The sequence below is a fragment of the Bos mutus genome, chromosome 19, assembly GCF_027580195.1.
Source record: "Bos mutus isolate GX-2022 chromosome 19, NWIPB_WYAK_1.1, whole genome shotgun sequence".
Lineage (NCBI taxonomy): Eukaryota > Metazoa > Chordata > Mammalia > Artiodactyla > Bovidae > Bos > Bos mutus.
This window is the reverse complement of record NC_091635.1, coordinates 54,036,006-54,051,550: the sequence shown is the minus strand read 5'-3', so window position 1 is coordinate 54,051,550 and position 15,545 is coordinate 54,036,006. Positions and strand designations below refer to the sequence as shown.

The 15,545-nt window shown below is 44.1% G+C and overlaps 1 long non-coding RNA gene across 2 annotated transcripts; it reads right to left on the bottom strand.

Moving 5' to 3' along the window:
* Positions 1-2,766: 2,766 nt before the first annotated feature.
* LOC138992038 (uncharacterized) lies at positions 2,767-15,411 on the bottom strand. 2 transcript variants are annotated; one of them, XR_011467840.1, is made up of 5 exons: positions 14,777-15,411; positions 11,805-11,899; positions 10,318-10,377; positions 10,058-10,207; positions 2,767-6,225 (listed from the first exon to the last, which is right to left on the bottom strand). It is a non-coding gene; the product is annotated as an uncharacterized lncRNA (long non-coding RNA). The 2 variants fall into 2 exon arrangements; XR_011467841.1 differs by having other exon boundaries at positions 14,840-15,411.
* Between the last annotated feature and the right edge of the window lie 134 nt (positions 15,412-15,545).

Here is a 15,545-nt window from a genome sequence, read left to right as displayed (position 1 = left end):
TAGGGGTTGGTCTGGAGCCTTCCTCCCCCTCCTCCTGGACTTTTTGATGGCATCTGACACGGTTGAGCTCCTTCGATTGTTTTTTCTGTCGCTGAGCTGGTTCTAATCTTTCCTCTAATCTGACTCTAATCTTTCCTCACTAACAGTCTCTCTGTCCTGATTGCCAGGGATCCCTTTTCCTCCTTTCACACTTGCACAAACATATGCCACAGACTCTGTTTCTCTCCGATCACTCTTCCCCTATAAGAAATGAATTGCATCTCATATCAAATCCATGCATGTATCTTTCATCATCAGTCACGCTCTGTGCAAAGTACCTGTTTATGGGCCCATCTTCCCAACTAGATTTCAAGCTCCTCTTGATGCCCTGGGGCCTGGCACAGAGCTGGCAGTTGGTAGATGCTCTAGACACACCAGTCCAACTGGGCAGACTAGCCTTCAGACTACCCTTGCAGGTAGATTGGGTGCTGTATCATTCCCATTATACTGAGAGGGCACCCCCACTCAAATCTCAGGGAGTCTATATAGACATTGAAAACAGATGTCTGGTGCTAGCCACTAGCTTCTGCATCTTCAGGGCAATCATTGTGCTGATATTGCCAGTCATAAAAGGACTGTCAAGTTAATCCTGATGCTGTCTAAACACCGGCGTCCAATCCTTTTCATGCTCTTCCAAACAGGCTTGAATTTGCCAGTGCCTCTTTTAAAATATAGCCTGCAGGACTGAGCATAAAACTGCATGTGGCCTGAACCAGCAGCATGCTCTGGGATCATTGCTTCCCTCCTCACACTCTGCTGTTCTATTAATAGAGTCGAAGATTGCATTAGGCTTCTCAACAGCCTCCTTGCACTGTAGGACTGCATCAAGCTTGTGATCAGCTAACCCCCCGAGGTCTTCCTCATGAATGCCTTCTGTCAAGCCAGGCCTCCCCATCAGCCATGCGGGCAACTGATTTTTGGAATGCTCATGATTATCTATGACCCAGATGAGAAGATGCTGAACCGGGTCTTGCCTTCCTTTCTCTAGTGGGACCTGCTGAGTGGGCGCCAGGCCTTGGGGGCCAGTTCAGAACCCAGAGGCGTGTCCAGCCACCACGGAGGGAACTTCAGGTGTCTGCAAAAGTGAGAGGATGGTGGTGAAATTCACTTTTGGGTTTGCTTCAGATAATTCTTAGGTCCATCCCTCCTCTCAGGTTCTAGTCCTTCTCCATCTTGCTCTAATTCTGGGGCTTTATACTCAGAGCCTCTTGCTCCTGCCACCCATGGGCCCAGCCACACTTTTATTTCTTATGTCCTCTCCCAGCGATGTTATTTTTAGCATGAGCGTCTTACTCAGCAGTTTGCCCTGCAGTCTGGCCTCTACTGTCCTCGCATCTATTATCTTTTCTTTCCTCTGCCTCTGTGTGTGTGTAGTATCATGTTTGGCTGCATAGACCGGCTGATTTCCACTTGCTCCAATACCCCCCTTCAGCAATAACAGGGCGCTCCCTTCTCCTTCCCCTTCGTTCACTAGTTTTTCAGCCACTTGGAGTTAGCTAATTGGTAGTTGTAGAAATTGCAGAGTGGGCTACAGCGGTGAGTCTTGGTTTCATCTTCAGGAAACACCTAGAGCTGTGGGACTTGGGTCTCAGAATCTGAGAGCGGGGCCTTGAACCCTGCCATCTGGGCTCCGAGTGGGGAGCGAGCTTCTCTTCCCTCCGCCGGCAGAGGGAACTGGGATGCAGAGGTGCGGGCAGGCGCTCCCGGCATCCACCAGAAGAGGGGGTCAGACCCAAGGTCCTCCAGAGTTTCTCCCACAGAAGCAGATCTTGTCCGGATGGCCTTCTGAAGACTCAAAGAGCAGAGGAGATGACTACAGCCACACTCCTTACTGCTGCTTTGGCCATGTCCAGTACTGTGTGATGGTAAAAAGCAAAGACTTTCGAATAAGTGGACCCAAACTTGGTCCAGACTAACGGGTGAGTTTGTGGGCCTGAGCTACCCACTGGTTGCTGGTAAACTGGCGAGCTGATGGGGCCAAGGGACTCGGTGGTGGAGATGACATTGAGAACGTCTGCGATTCTGCAGAGCATGAGTCGGCGTGGGTAGAGGGGTACTGCATATCTCCAGCTGTGATATTTAGACTTCTGTTTGGCAAGGCAGGTCATGGAGTGGGTGGAGCGTGTTCCCAAGTGGGGACAGAGGTGGAAGGGAAGGTGATGGTGGCATGGTCTCACCCACTTCCAGGTGGAGTTAAAAGGCATAGCTGTTTTCTTGCGGCACCCCACCCCCGCCCAACCCAGTGTCTTTCATCAAGACTAAGTTGGTAAGTGATTTGAAGAAGAAGAAGAAATGGAAGATTAAACCCAAGAGGCTGGAGAAAATGGTTTCCAGGTAGAGAGCACTGCTACTCCATTAACACAGCGGAGTGTTCATGGAGCCCACTGCCCACCCACCCAGGCAGTGCTGGGCGCGGCCAGGCTAGGAGGCAAAGGGCCCAGTCACTGCCAAGCAGTGAAGACGTTTAATAAAATATTTACCTACATGTATAAGAATAATGACGACAGAATGACAAAGTGCGAGCAGTTCAACAGCTTTAAGGTATGTGGGAGAGCAGCCCTGGGAGATTTTTAATGAGAACAGTGGCTTTCTGTTTAATTCCCGATGCTTCTCTCTTGTGCTTACCATACCACACTAAATAAGAGAGCTGTGGTTAGGGAGTGGGCTCGCCAGGATGGTGTCATCTGCAGGATGTTGTCAGCCAGAGGGACTGGAGCCAGCCTCTCACCCAACCCCAAGCTACCGTCCACTTCCTGCAACTTCTTAAGAATTCAGAGTTCCAACCCCAGTCCCCACGGTAGCTGCAAGGATACTCCACTGTGGCCACTCAGTACATGATGTTGATTTATTAGGGTGCAACCTGTTGTCATTCAGCTAGGTGTGCAGGGAGCGTTCGCCCTGGTTACCCTGATAATTCTGAGTTGGAGATAAGGAAAGAGGAAGACAGAGGGAACAAAAGAGAACAAAGAGACTTCCCTGCTGGTCCAGAGCGTAAGACTGTGCTGCCAATGCGAGGGGCATGGGTTTGACCCCTGACCAGGGAAATAAGATCCAAGATCTCACATTCTGTGCGGTTTGGGCAAAAGATAAAAACAAATAATAAAATAGTTCAGTTCAGTTCAGTCACTCAGTCGTGTCCAACTCTTTGCGACCCCATGAACCGCAGCACGCCAGGCCTCCCTGTCCATCACCAACTCCTGGAGTCCACACAAACCCACGTCCATTGTGTTGGTGATGCCATCCAACCATCTCATCCTCTGTCATCCCCTTCTCCTCCTGCCCTCAATCTTTCCCAGCATCAGGGTCTTTTCAAATGAGTCAGCTCTTCGCATCAGGTGGCCAAAGTACTGGAGTTTCAGCTTCAACATCAGTCCTTCCAGTGAACACCCAGGGCTGATCTCCTTTAGGATGGAATGGTTGGATCTCCTTGCAGTCCAAGGGACCCTCAAGAGTCTTCTCCAACACCACAGTTCAAAAGCATCAATTCTTCAGCTCTCAGCTTTCTTTATAGTCCAACTCTCACATCCATACATGACCACTGGAAAAACCAGTCTTAATGGATATTAAAAGACAAAAATTTTTACATTTAAAAAATAAAAAATTTTTAAAGACATTTTTAAAAATTAAAAAAAAAAAAGAGAACCACCATAACACCAGGTGTCTAGCTGTGTCCAATATGGAAATGGAAAAGGAAAGAAGGAAAATTTTTGACTAAACACATTCCTCTGCCTCCATTAAAGAGCTTTTTTGCATATTCCTTCCCAGTTTGGAAAAAAATAATGAAACAAAACTAATTTTCTCCATCTATTAAATAAAGGGAACTTTAATGCCTCTAAATATATCAAACAAATAAATTTAGTTAGGACTAAATAAATTACAGATAAAGATATTTGTGTTAGATCAGTAAAGACTGTTTGAAAAATACAATTTTCCTTTCTCTCAGTCTCATACCGTCTGTCTTTTTTCATGTTTTTCTGATACTATATGCCTCCAGCGTGACAGTCGGAAGGAAACTATCTTGGCTTTCCCACATTATGCTCAATTGCGTCTGAATCTTTTGCAACCCCATGGACTGTCGCCCATCAGGCTCCCTCTGTCTATGGGATTTTCTGGGCAAGAGTACTGGAGCGGTTTGCCATTTCCTTCTCCAGGAGATCTTCCCCACCCAGGGATGGAACCCATGTCTCTTGTGTCTCCTGCACTGCAGGCAGATTCTTAATCACTGAGTCACCTGGGAAGCCTTTCTCATATTATACATTTCTAGAAGAAAGACTGATTTAGGATCTGACGCACATGCTTATTTTTTATTTCCTGGAAGAAAACAAACTAGCCCTGAATTTAAGCATGCTCAAAAGTCACAACACTTGAGAAAAGAAGCTATTTATTTATTTAAGGGAGCTACAAAGAGCCCATTACTTTCAGACAAGTAATTTATGCTTGGTGGAATTTTCATAAATAAAAATTCACTTTTACTAAATATTTTCTCGTGAAAAGTAAGGTTTGCTTCTTTGGTGCAAAGTCTGCCATGTCTATTCTTAAGAGTAAGGTTTGTGAAGCTACAGGGAGACAGATAAAGTGAACAAACTCTTTAATCAGAGAGGCGCTTGGCCTGCCTGTGAAATGCAATACCAGAAAGTAAACAAAGAGCCTTTTGCGGAAAAAGAGTGAGTTTAAATGGATCTTGCTTTTCCAATTTGAAAACATGCTCACGGTTGTTAGTAACTGAGTCAAGACATTTAAATCGTACCTATAATTTTATATCTTGACAATGACCTTTTACAAGTGTGCAGTGGGGATAAGCAGATGAGCAAAGCGATGCTCCAGAAAGAGCATTGCAGGTAATTGAACATAAAATGTGTTGCAATCTGATAACATTAATAATATGCAATCCCTTCTTTATATCTAGTGCACAGTTCATTTGGCCAGAGTCTAACTAAAGCACTCTGTAAACGTTAGCGCACGAATCTTGCAGCAAACCTATGAGGTAAGCAGCTCTATTTTCATGCGTTTTTTAAGTATCTTTGTGAAGTGAAGTGAAAGTCGCTCAGTCGTGTCTGATTCTTTGTGACCCCATGGACTACAGAGTCCATGGAATTCTCCAGGCCAGAATACTGGAATGGGTAGCTTTCCCTTCTCCAGGGGATCTTCCCAACCCAGGGATTGAACCCAGGTCTCCCACATTGCAGGTGGATTCTTCACCAGCTGAGCCACAAGGGAAACTCAAGAATACTGGAGTGGGTAGCCTATCTCTTCTCCAAGGGATATCTTCCCAACCAGGAATCGAACTAGGGTCTCTTGCATTGCAGGTGGGTTCTTCACCAACTGAGCTATCAGGGAAACCCAAGAATCTCTGTATTAGTCATTTATTCTGTGTAACAGACTAGTCCAAAACTTAGTAGTTTCAAACAAGTATTAAATGTCTCTGAGGGGCAGGAATTGGGTGTGGCTTAGCTGGAAAGTTCTGGCTCCAGGTTTCTAGGGAAGTTCCTGTTGAGTGTGAGCTGGGGCAGCTATCATCTGAAGGCTGGGGTGGGGCTGGCAGATGCTGCTTTAAGGTGGTCTCACAATTCTGGCAGGCTAGTTCAGGTTGCCGACAGGAAACTGCAAGTCTTCTCCACGTGGGGCTGTCTATCAGGCTCTTTGAGCATCTTGACGGCATGAAAGCTGGCTTTCCCTAGAGTGACCTGAGAGATGGAGCCAGGCGGGAGCCAGGTGCCTTTACTGATCCAGCCTTGGAGTTCATCCACCATCATTTCCTCCACATTCTATTCATCAGAACCCAGTGACTAAGTACAGCCCACGCTGGGGGACCCGGGGTGGGGGTGGGAAGATCAGGCTCCACCTCTTGCAGCAGGACCAAGATACTTTAAAACCATAGTGACCCACAGTTTACAGATGGGGTACTGGAGACTGAGGGTGGCTTTTCCGCTCAAGGTCGCCTGGCTACTAGAAGAACCTCCATGTGGGGCAGCAGAATGCTTTGTTTCCCTTCTGCTGTGCCATCCACACACAAAACAAACCAGAAGACCCCACATTCCTGAAATCCTGCACACAAATCCCGAATCTGCCTTTTTAAACCAGCCAAGATCTTGCAAAAGCAGCGGGCGGCTTTATGTTTGGAAGCAGATGAAATGGACACAAGATTGGAAGGTAGGAGTCAGCTTTCTTCTTAATCAGCTCAGCGACCTTGAAGGGAAAAAAAAAAAAACAAAAACACTTCTCTCAGGGCCGGTTTCCTCCTTTGTCAAACAAGACCGGGCTAGCTGAGCGGTTTCCAAACCTAGCGGGCCACCAAAGTCTTCTGGGTAATAAAAGGCCCTCCGGCCTCACATTAACTCTACCAGGTCACAATCTCCAGGAACCTTCAGAATGAAAAAGCTCCCCAGGAGTCCCACGGACGGCTGTGCAGACAACTGGGAACTGTTCACCTAGATCACTGCTCATGTTTCCAGCTCTGACTTTACTTAACTCCTCTCGTCTGACTGGATGTGCCCAGGTAAATCATTAGTTCCAAATCCACACTACAATTATCAGGGACATTTTTTAAAAAAAGAAAAAGGAGATGTCTGGGGCTCTCCTCAGACAAAATAAATCAGACAATCTGGGGTGGGGCCCAGAGATTATTATGGTCTGTTTGTTTCATCAGTGTGTTTTCAAATAGGCATGTTCAACCTTGGTGGCACATTAGAATCACTTGAGAAGTTTTAAAAAAGATCACTGCGCACACTGTCTCCCAGAAAAATTAAATCAGAATCTTGTGGGTGGAACCAAGTATTTTAGTATTTTAACCAAGAACTTCAGTATTTTATGAAGTTCTCCAGGGATTATAGTGAATAGCTACACTGACCACTATTTGCCTCATTTGAGATAATTCTAATGATGCCTTACCAATAGACTATTGTTCAGAAAAAAAATAGATTCCAAAATCCTAGATGCCACAGTATTCTAAGAAAAAATGAATCTGGAATGGAAGATACGAAAAATTAAATGGAAGTGAGTTTCCATTTCTGGCAATATGGCAGACTAAATAACTTCAAAATCCTCCTACTATAAATACTGGTTTATAAATAAACACCATGTATAAATATTGGTCGGAGAAGGCAATGGCACCCCACTCCAGTACTCTTGCCTGGAAAATCCCACGGACGGAGGAGCCTGGTAGGCTGCAGTCCACGGGGTCGCTAAGAGTCAGACATGACTGAGCAACTTCACTTTCACTTTTCACTTTCACGCATTGGAGAAGGAAATGGCAACCCACTCCAGTGTTCTTGCCTGGAGAATCCCAGGGGTGGAGGAGCCTGGTGGGCTGCCGTCTATGGGGTTGTACAGAGTCGGACACGACTGAAGCGACTTAGCAGCAGCAGCATAAATATTGGTCAAGATGCAGTAAACACCCATTCAAATGAGCTCATGGGACAAAAGCAAACGTCTCTAGTGCCAGAAGCAAGAGGGTGATGACAGCAAGGAGGAGGTGAGCAAAGAGGAGGCCGTGGAGCTGGCTGCAGGCAGGTGTGCTGGGCCTTGAAAGGCTGGAATGGAAAGGAGCATCAGAATGGAAAGGAGACTGCAGTTTCTATCTGTTAAACTGGGGAGATGGAACCGAGATCCCCAGATAAATCTGGAACCCTCAAAGGGATGAATCACTACAGAAATAATTCACTGGAAGAAAATCTCCCTAGTGGCACAGGGAGACAAGAAAATTTGTCTTGGCATAAGTTAAAAGTGGAGAGGAGTCTTTGCTGAGAATTTGGGACTATAGCCCAGTGTTCTGGGCTGTAATTTACCCAGAAACTGGAACTGAAATTTACCTCTCCTGTATGGTCCAGGAACCCCAAAGGTGAAAAATAAAGATAAAAATACTGACCCAACACTAATCTACAAAACATACGTGGATACAATCCACCATAACCAAGATGTAGTAGATGTGAGTTTCAAGAACCTCAAACAACAGAACTATCAGACAGACTGTAAAATAAGTAAGTTTAAAATTATCAAAGACATAAAGAACATTTGGAACCACGAGAAAATTACGTAACTATTAAAACAAAAAAGGGAGATTTGAAAGATGACTAAACAGAACTTTTGGAAATGACACATCGAGTCATTGAAATGAAAAGCTCAATGGATGAGTTACACAGCAGATTAGACATAGCTAAGGAAAAAATAGCAAATGGATCTGAAGAAAACGTTTAAGAAGCAGCACAAAGGGTCAAAGTGATAGAAGGTTCGAGAGAAAAGTTCAGGGTATGTTTCGCGGAGGGGCTTCTCAGGTAGCTCAGTGGTAAAGAATCTGCCTGCCAGTGTAGGAGATACCGGAGACTTGAGTTGGATCCCTGGATCAGGAAGATGCCCTGGAGGAGGAACTGGCAACCAGCTCCAGTATTCTTGTAAAATTCCATGGACAGAGGAGCCCGGCGGGCTACAGTCCATGTGGCTGCAGAGAGTGGGTCACAACTGAGCGACTGAGCACACACACACTGCATAGAAAGACAAGGTGCATTACACACCTAACACGAGCACAGAAGGACAGAACAGAGAGAGTGCAAGAGAGACAGGATTTACGTAGATGGTGGCTGACGGTTTTACAGATCTGATCAAAAACATGCATGCTGAGATTTTTGGATATGCAGTGAATCTTGAACCATATAAACAAAAGAGATTCACACCTGAACACAGCATGGTAAGAATGCAGGAAGCCAAAGACAAAGAGAAAAATCTTAAAACCAGAAAGAAAAAAGATTACCGACAAAGGAATGACATTTGGACTGACACCAAATGTCTCAACAATAAATAAAAACAAGAAGACATGACATATTTTTTTAAAAAGTGCTAAAGGGTAAAATAACTTTCAATCTAGAATTCCACACCCAGAGAAATCATCATTCAAGGGTAAGAGTGAAATAAGACAATTTTATACTAATGGAGAAAGCATGTCACTCACATAACCTCCCCCCAAACCCAAAAAACTATTAAAGGATATGTTTCAAGGGAAAGGGCTGGTACCTAGAAAAAAGGGAGAAAAAGGTGCCAGAAACAAAGATGAAAAAATTGGTAAATACAGGCAAATCTAAACAATGTATAAAACTAAGATGACAGCAGTGATTAAATTTAGGGGTATAAAAACCAGGTGGGTCTAAAATAAGAAGCAATCACACGGAAGAGGGAGAATGCAATTGAAGTTGAATAATTAATTCTCTGCTTGGTTTTAGAGTTTTAGGGAGGCTGTATTAAGTGTACATGTTAAAAATTGTAAAGTAATCACTAAAGGAACAGAAATATATCTTACAACTCCAAAACTAGTTAAAGAGGAAAAGGGGAAAGAAGAATTCTTCATCAGTTCAATAGAAGAAAAGAAAGGAAGTAAACAAAAAAACCTAGAGAAAGCAAAATAAAGGGCACAAAATTGAGACACCCGTTCCAAATGTCAGAAATCAGTAGATCAACAGGCTGTCTTATACACTGCTGCTGCCGCCGCTGCTAAGTCGCTTCAGTCGTGTCCGACTTTGTGCGACCACAGAGACGGCAGCCCACCAGGCTCCCCCGTCCCTGGGATTCTCCAGGCAAGAACACTGGAGTGGGTTGCCATTTCTTTCTCCAATGCATGAAAAGTGAAAAGTGAAAGTGAAGTTGCTCAGTGGGGAGGACAAACTAGAAGAGCAGCTCTGGAAAACAATTTGGCATTATTTTGCATCAGATACCTCATGACCCAGTAGTGACTCCAAAGAGAAATTCTTGCCCACATACACTAGAAGACAAGACGGTTTATCAACCACTGCTTGTAAAAGCAAAAAACTGGAACAACTCAAAGGCCTATCTATGACAAGAAAGTGAACAAAGTAATCGGTAGCACAATCAGAAAAGTACCGAACTACAACCAGATGCAACAATCTAGTTGAATCTTACTAAAACCATGTGGACTAAAAAAGATAGCCCTTAGAACATTCTCATAAATTTTAAACCAAGTGTATGATAAAAATTTGGTAAAACTTTTTAAAGAGCAAAAAAGAAGAGTACATACAAGATTGAGACTGGCAGTTTCTTTAGGTGAGCAAACGGGGGAGGAACGCACAAGGAGTTGTCAGTCACCGTTGCTGTTTTAGTCTCTGGTTGAATAGCAGGTTTATAAGTGTTCATCATAGGAAAAAATGAAATAAGGCCATGGATATACCTATGATGAGAGTATATTTATGCCAGAGATTGTAACTAATACAGTTTTGTGCCTCCAAGGTTCATTAAAAATATCAGTAATTACATTAAATGTAAATGAGCTATACTTACCAGTCAACCCAATAAATAAAGGAACAAGGTCCAATTGTATGCTGTTTATAGGAAACTTACCTAAAAATTAAAGACATAGAAAGGTTGAAAGCAAAAAGATGGAGAAAATTATGCCAGACAAATGCTAACGAAAGTTAGAGTAATTATATTTACTGCAGGCAGAGTAGACTTTAAAGCAAAAAACACTAGAGTTAAAGATCATCTGTGCATATATTAAAGAAATAATCGCTATGAAAACACAAAGCAAAATGAGGACTAAAATGTAAAAAATAGAAAATTGTAGTCATATTAGGAGATTTTCACAGCCCTTTTTGATGTACCTTATCAAATACTTTCAAAATACACAGAAAAATTTGAAGGATTTATAGGAGGCACTGGCAAATGTAGTCATATAAGGACGTTTTAATGTAATACTATAAAAAGTGATAGATATTAGTAAGGCTACAGAAAATCTAGATAACATAATTAACAAGCTTGGTTTAATAGATTCATATAGAATGCTATATAACAAAGTATACACATTCTTTTTAAGACCACATGGAGTATTTATAAAAACTGACTATTTACCAAAGCAAATCTTGACAAATAATAAAGAATCTCCTTTACAGACCACCTCTCTGAAGTCAGACCAGATTTTTAAATAATTAAAAATCAAAACAAAAACTTGTGTTTAGAAATGTAAAAATGTATGTGTATTAAGGCAAAGAAGAAATCATACTTGAAATCTAAACATTCTTTGCCTGGGATGGTAATAAAATTCCTATGTATCTTGTGGAATGTAGTTTGAGTGACACTTGGAGTGAAATCCATAGCCTTAAATGTTAAAAATAAAAAACCCAGAAGGCTGAAAATTAATTACTTAAGCCAGCAAGAATTTTTTTAAAGGCAACAAAATAAATCCAGAGAATAGAACAAAGAAAATATGATACATTAACAATACACAATTTTATTTTTATATATGGTATATATTCTTATATGTAATAACATAATATATATATATGAGTAAAAATTAATGAAACAAAAAATAGTATTAACCAAATTAAAAGTTGATTCTCTGCAAACACTAGTAGAAAGTAGAAAGAATCACTAGATCAAAATAGGGAGATCTCAGACACAATGGATCCAGAAAAGACACATACAATAATATATGGAATGCAAAAAAATGGAGAGTATGGATAGATGCAGCAGAGATGAGAATATATTAAGTGAAAACTATGAACATCATTTTGTTAATAAATCTGAAAACCTAGATGGTATGGATAATTTCCCTGAAAAATATGAGTAAAAATTGAGTCAGGAAGACTATAAAATCTATAAAGAGATCCACAGGCATCAAAGAAATGGAATTAGTAGTTAAAAACCAACCTAGGAAATGTTTCTCTCAGAGCCAGACATTTTACCAGCTAGTTCTACCAAACAGTCAAGGAACACATAATTCCAGTTTTATACACACTGTTCAAGAAAATGGAAAAAGAAGGAACACTTACCAGTTCATTTTTTGAGGCCAGTATAACCAGAGAAAGGCAACATGAGAAGGCAAAACTGCAGCCTGATTGACTTATGGACGTGGATACAAAAGTTCCTACAATGAAATTAGACGTTGTCCTTCCTTCATTCAGTCTTTCATTCGTTCAACAAATATTTGCTGGGCGTCAACCATGCATTAGTGGGCTCTGTGCTAATATTAATACTTGGAGAGCAGAAATGTTTGAGAGCTTATGGCTTAGTGGAGGAGACAAGCAATGAAGCAAATGATCACACAAAGTAGGGTACACAGAGGACATTTTGGCAGGATAACAGTGCATACTGAAGGGGATTCAGCTGGGTCAGAGGTCAAGGAATACTTTCCAGACATATTAGAGGAGTTAAGAACTGATGTGGGAAGGGTGTTTAGGAGGCAACTTCAGGGGCTCTAGTGGGAGATCTGAGATGCAGTAGCAGGAAAGGTGAATTTGAGAGACATTGTGGAAGTAAAACCAACAGGGATTCGTGATGGATTGCACATGGGAAGGTGTCAGCCTGGAAAGGAGCCAACCTTGTCTCTAAGATGCCTGGGGCTCTCTTTCTGTTCATCAAGAGAACTTATAAAGAGGTCCACGTTTGGGGAAATGAGCATGTGTTTTTGGACAAGTTGAGTTTGGGATATCTTTAGGAAGGCTAAATGTAAATGATGAATAGGAAATTAACCAGTCTGGAGTTCCGTGGGGAGATCAGGCTAGAGATTTTAATTTGACTGGCATCAGAAGGTAGGTGGCATTTAACCCAACCTTCGGAGAATCTCAAATAAATAAGGGTGTATAGCTGAGGGAGAGAATGAACACCACTATTTAAAGGAAAGGCAGAGGAGGAGAAGTGAGAGCAAAGAGAGGAAGAGAGGCTGGAGAGGAAGGAGGCAAGTCAGGAGAATGCGGGCATCAAGAATGCCAAGGGAAGAGTGAGTTACGAGAAGGGAGTGCCCAACAGTGTCATGAGCTACGAGGCTTTAAGAGGGTGGAGGACTGGTGTGCTCCTAGGACTCTCCTGACCCTGGCGCTATATAAGCTGGAATAAGCTGGAGGAGAAATGCATGATAATAAACTAAGAGAAGCAAGAGAGACGTTTTTGGACATCGAGACTTTTCCTGGAACCGCTCTATGGTTACGGGTACGCGACTCCATTCATGTGCCCAAACTCAGACCTTTAGACCAAGAAGAATAAATGTTACTGCACGTGTTAGAAGTAAATAAAACAACGTAGTATTAGTGATTTAAGATCTACTTTTCTCTTTATAACTGCATGGCTAGCTCCTCTCTCGGTTTAATTCAGTTCAGCTTGTGTAGGTCTACAACAGGGAACAAGGGCACTTCACTCTCGCCTTGTAAAGGACAGAATAAACATACATGCAGCAGAACCAAAGGGCATGACACTGATGACCAGACCCCCTTTAGGGAATTGACGGGTGGGGGTAGGGTGTAAACTGGTAAGCTTTGCTCCTCTGGGCCCTGATGTAAAATGAGGGGGCTGGCTCAGGACAGGCCTTTCCAGCACCAATCACCTGTGGTTCTAAGGTAAAAATCCGCCACAAAATCCCATGAGCTCTGTTGTCTGCATTTTGTTATTGAGAATAGTCATAATAAGCAATCATCATAATCATAATAACAACTGGGTTTTCAACACATGGGACCCCAGATGATTTGGGAAGCAGCTTGGAATGAATTGGAAAATGCTTGGGCTTCTGGTTTAAAGTTTTAAAGTGCTTTCTAAAAATTGTATGAAGGACTGATATAATTTTGGCCACCTGATGTGAAAAACTCACTCACTGGAAAAGACCCTGATGCTGGGAAAGACTGAAGGCGGGAGGAGAGGGGATGACAGAGGATGAGATTGTTGGATGGCATCACTGACTCCATGGACATGAGTCTGAGTAAACTCTGGGATTTGGTGATCGACAGGGAGGCCTGGCTGTGCTGGGGTCCATGGGGTGGTAAAGAGTCCGAAACGACTGAGCAACTGAACTGAACTGAATCATTGATAATAAGCACAACCCATATAGGAGTGCAATGAAAAAGGGACTTTTACATGTGTTCATTTCAATCACTTCCCTCACCCTACCAAATCTGTAAAGGATAGAATTACCCCAATTGAGGAGACAGGGAGATTAAGGCTTTGGTTGATGTTGGGATTTTTCAGATAGTCTGCTTTTCCAAGACCCACAGTGGACCCGGTGCAGTTTTGGTGTTGAGTGTACCTCATTGTGTCCTAATTCCAGGAAAATGAATGGAAAACTGTTAATTGGGCATCAATTCATGCTTAACATTACTTTGGTACTTGATGAACCACAACTTTATGTTGCCCCTCATGCCATATTAACTCAATTTATTGTAATAATTTAAAACAATAAGGATAATTATATCCTTATTGTTTTAAATACTCTATAAATTGAATCCAGCCTGAATTTGGCCAGTCTGAAATCAGCTGGAAAAGCATGCCATGTTTCTGGGAAGCTACAAAATCGGTTTTTACAAGTTTTCAGTGCCGGCAAAGATCAACACCAGCATTTATTAAGCGTCTACTGTGCGCCAGGACCTGTGCCGCACCACACTGCTCCCAAAGTGGCGTGGGTGTGTTTGAAGCCTTCTGCCACCTTCAGCCACGTCCCCAGATGGTGGGGGGCTTGGGCTATTTACGTCTAGTGCATTTTACTATCTCGGCATAAAAACAGAATAAAACAATTATATATCTATTATATCTATTATATATATATATATATATAAAGCACAAACAGGATGGAGAGGGGTTTTCTGAAATAACCACCCTTTCCGGCCCTCCCAGAGATGCTCTCAAAACTATTTCTTACTATACAAAAAATTTTGACTTAAACTCCAATCATTTGACCTTGACCCCTATAAAACCTATTTTATTATATTTTTTAAAGCGCCGTCTGATTAACGCGGAAACCCTTCCTTCGGCCTTTTCTCACCACTGGAATCGCGTCCGTTTCCTCAAAGTTCCAAAATAACCTTCCCCGGGCACGGATTCGTACCTCTGCCGGGGAAGGGCGGGGAGCCGCGCAAGACGTGCCGGTGTGGATCGAGAGCCAGACAGAACTTCCAGCGCGAAAGGAAAATAAAACTTGTGGCTGGGGTTTGTGCGGAGGGTGTCCGCACCATCCTGAAAGCCCCCCGCCCCCCGTTCTGGGGGTCTCCGGGAGCGCCCAAGGAGCGCCAGGGTTTGGGTTTGATCCCGACGTCCTTGACCTAAATTTCTGCGCGGCGGCTGGAAAAAAGGGCGCAGAGGCGGGCGGGCGGCGGTTGCCATCCCCGGATCCGGGCGGCCGGGGACCGGGAACTTGGATGGAGAGGCCGAGCTGGAGGGGTGGGGGGCGTCTCGTCCCCGGCTCGAGCGAGCAGGCAGGCAGGCAGCGAGCTCCCCGCGCCTCCCCCTTTCCCGGCGCTCCCGCCCCCCGCAGCCCATGTGACCCCGGGGAAGTCGGGGTGCGCCCCCCCAGCGGCCGGCCCGCCCGGAGGCGGGGCCCCCGTGGGCGCGGGGCGCGCGGGCCGCCCCCCGGGTCCGGGCGCTGGGGCCGGGGGAGCGCGCGCGGGCGGGCGGGCGGGGTCCGCGGGGGCCGTGACGTCAGCGGCATTGGTTACACGACGTTCTAGAACCCCGCCCCACGTGCGCGGGGGGCGGGGGGGGCCGCGGGGGCGGGGCGGGGGGTGTGCGAGTCGCGGGCCCGAGCGGAGCCGAGC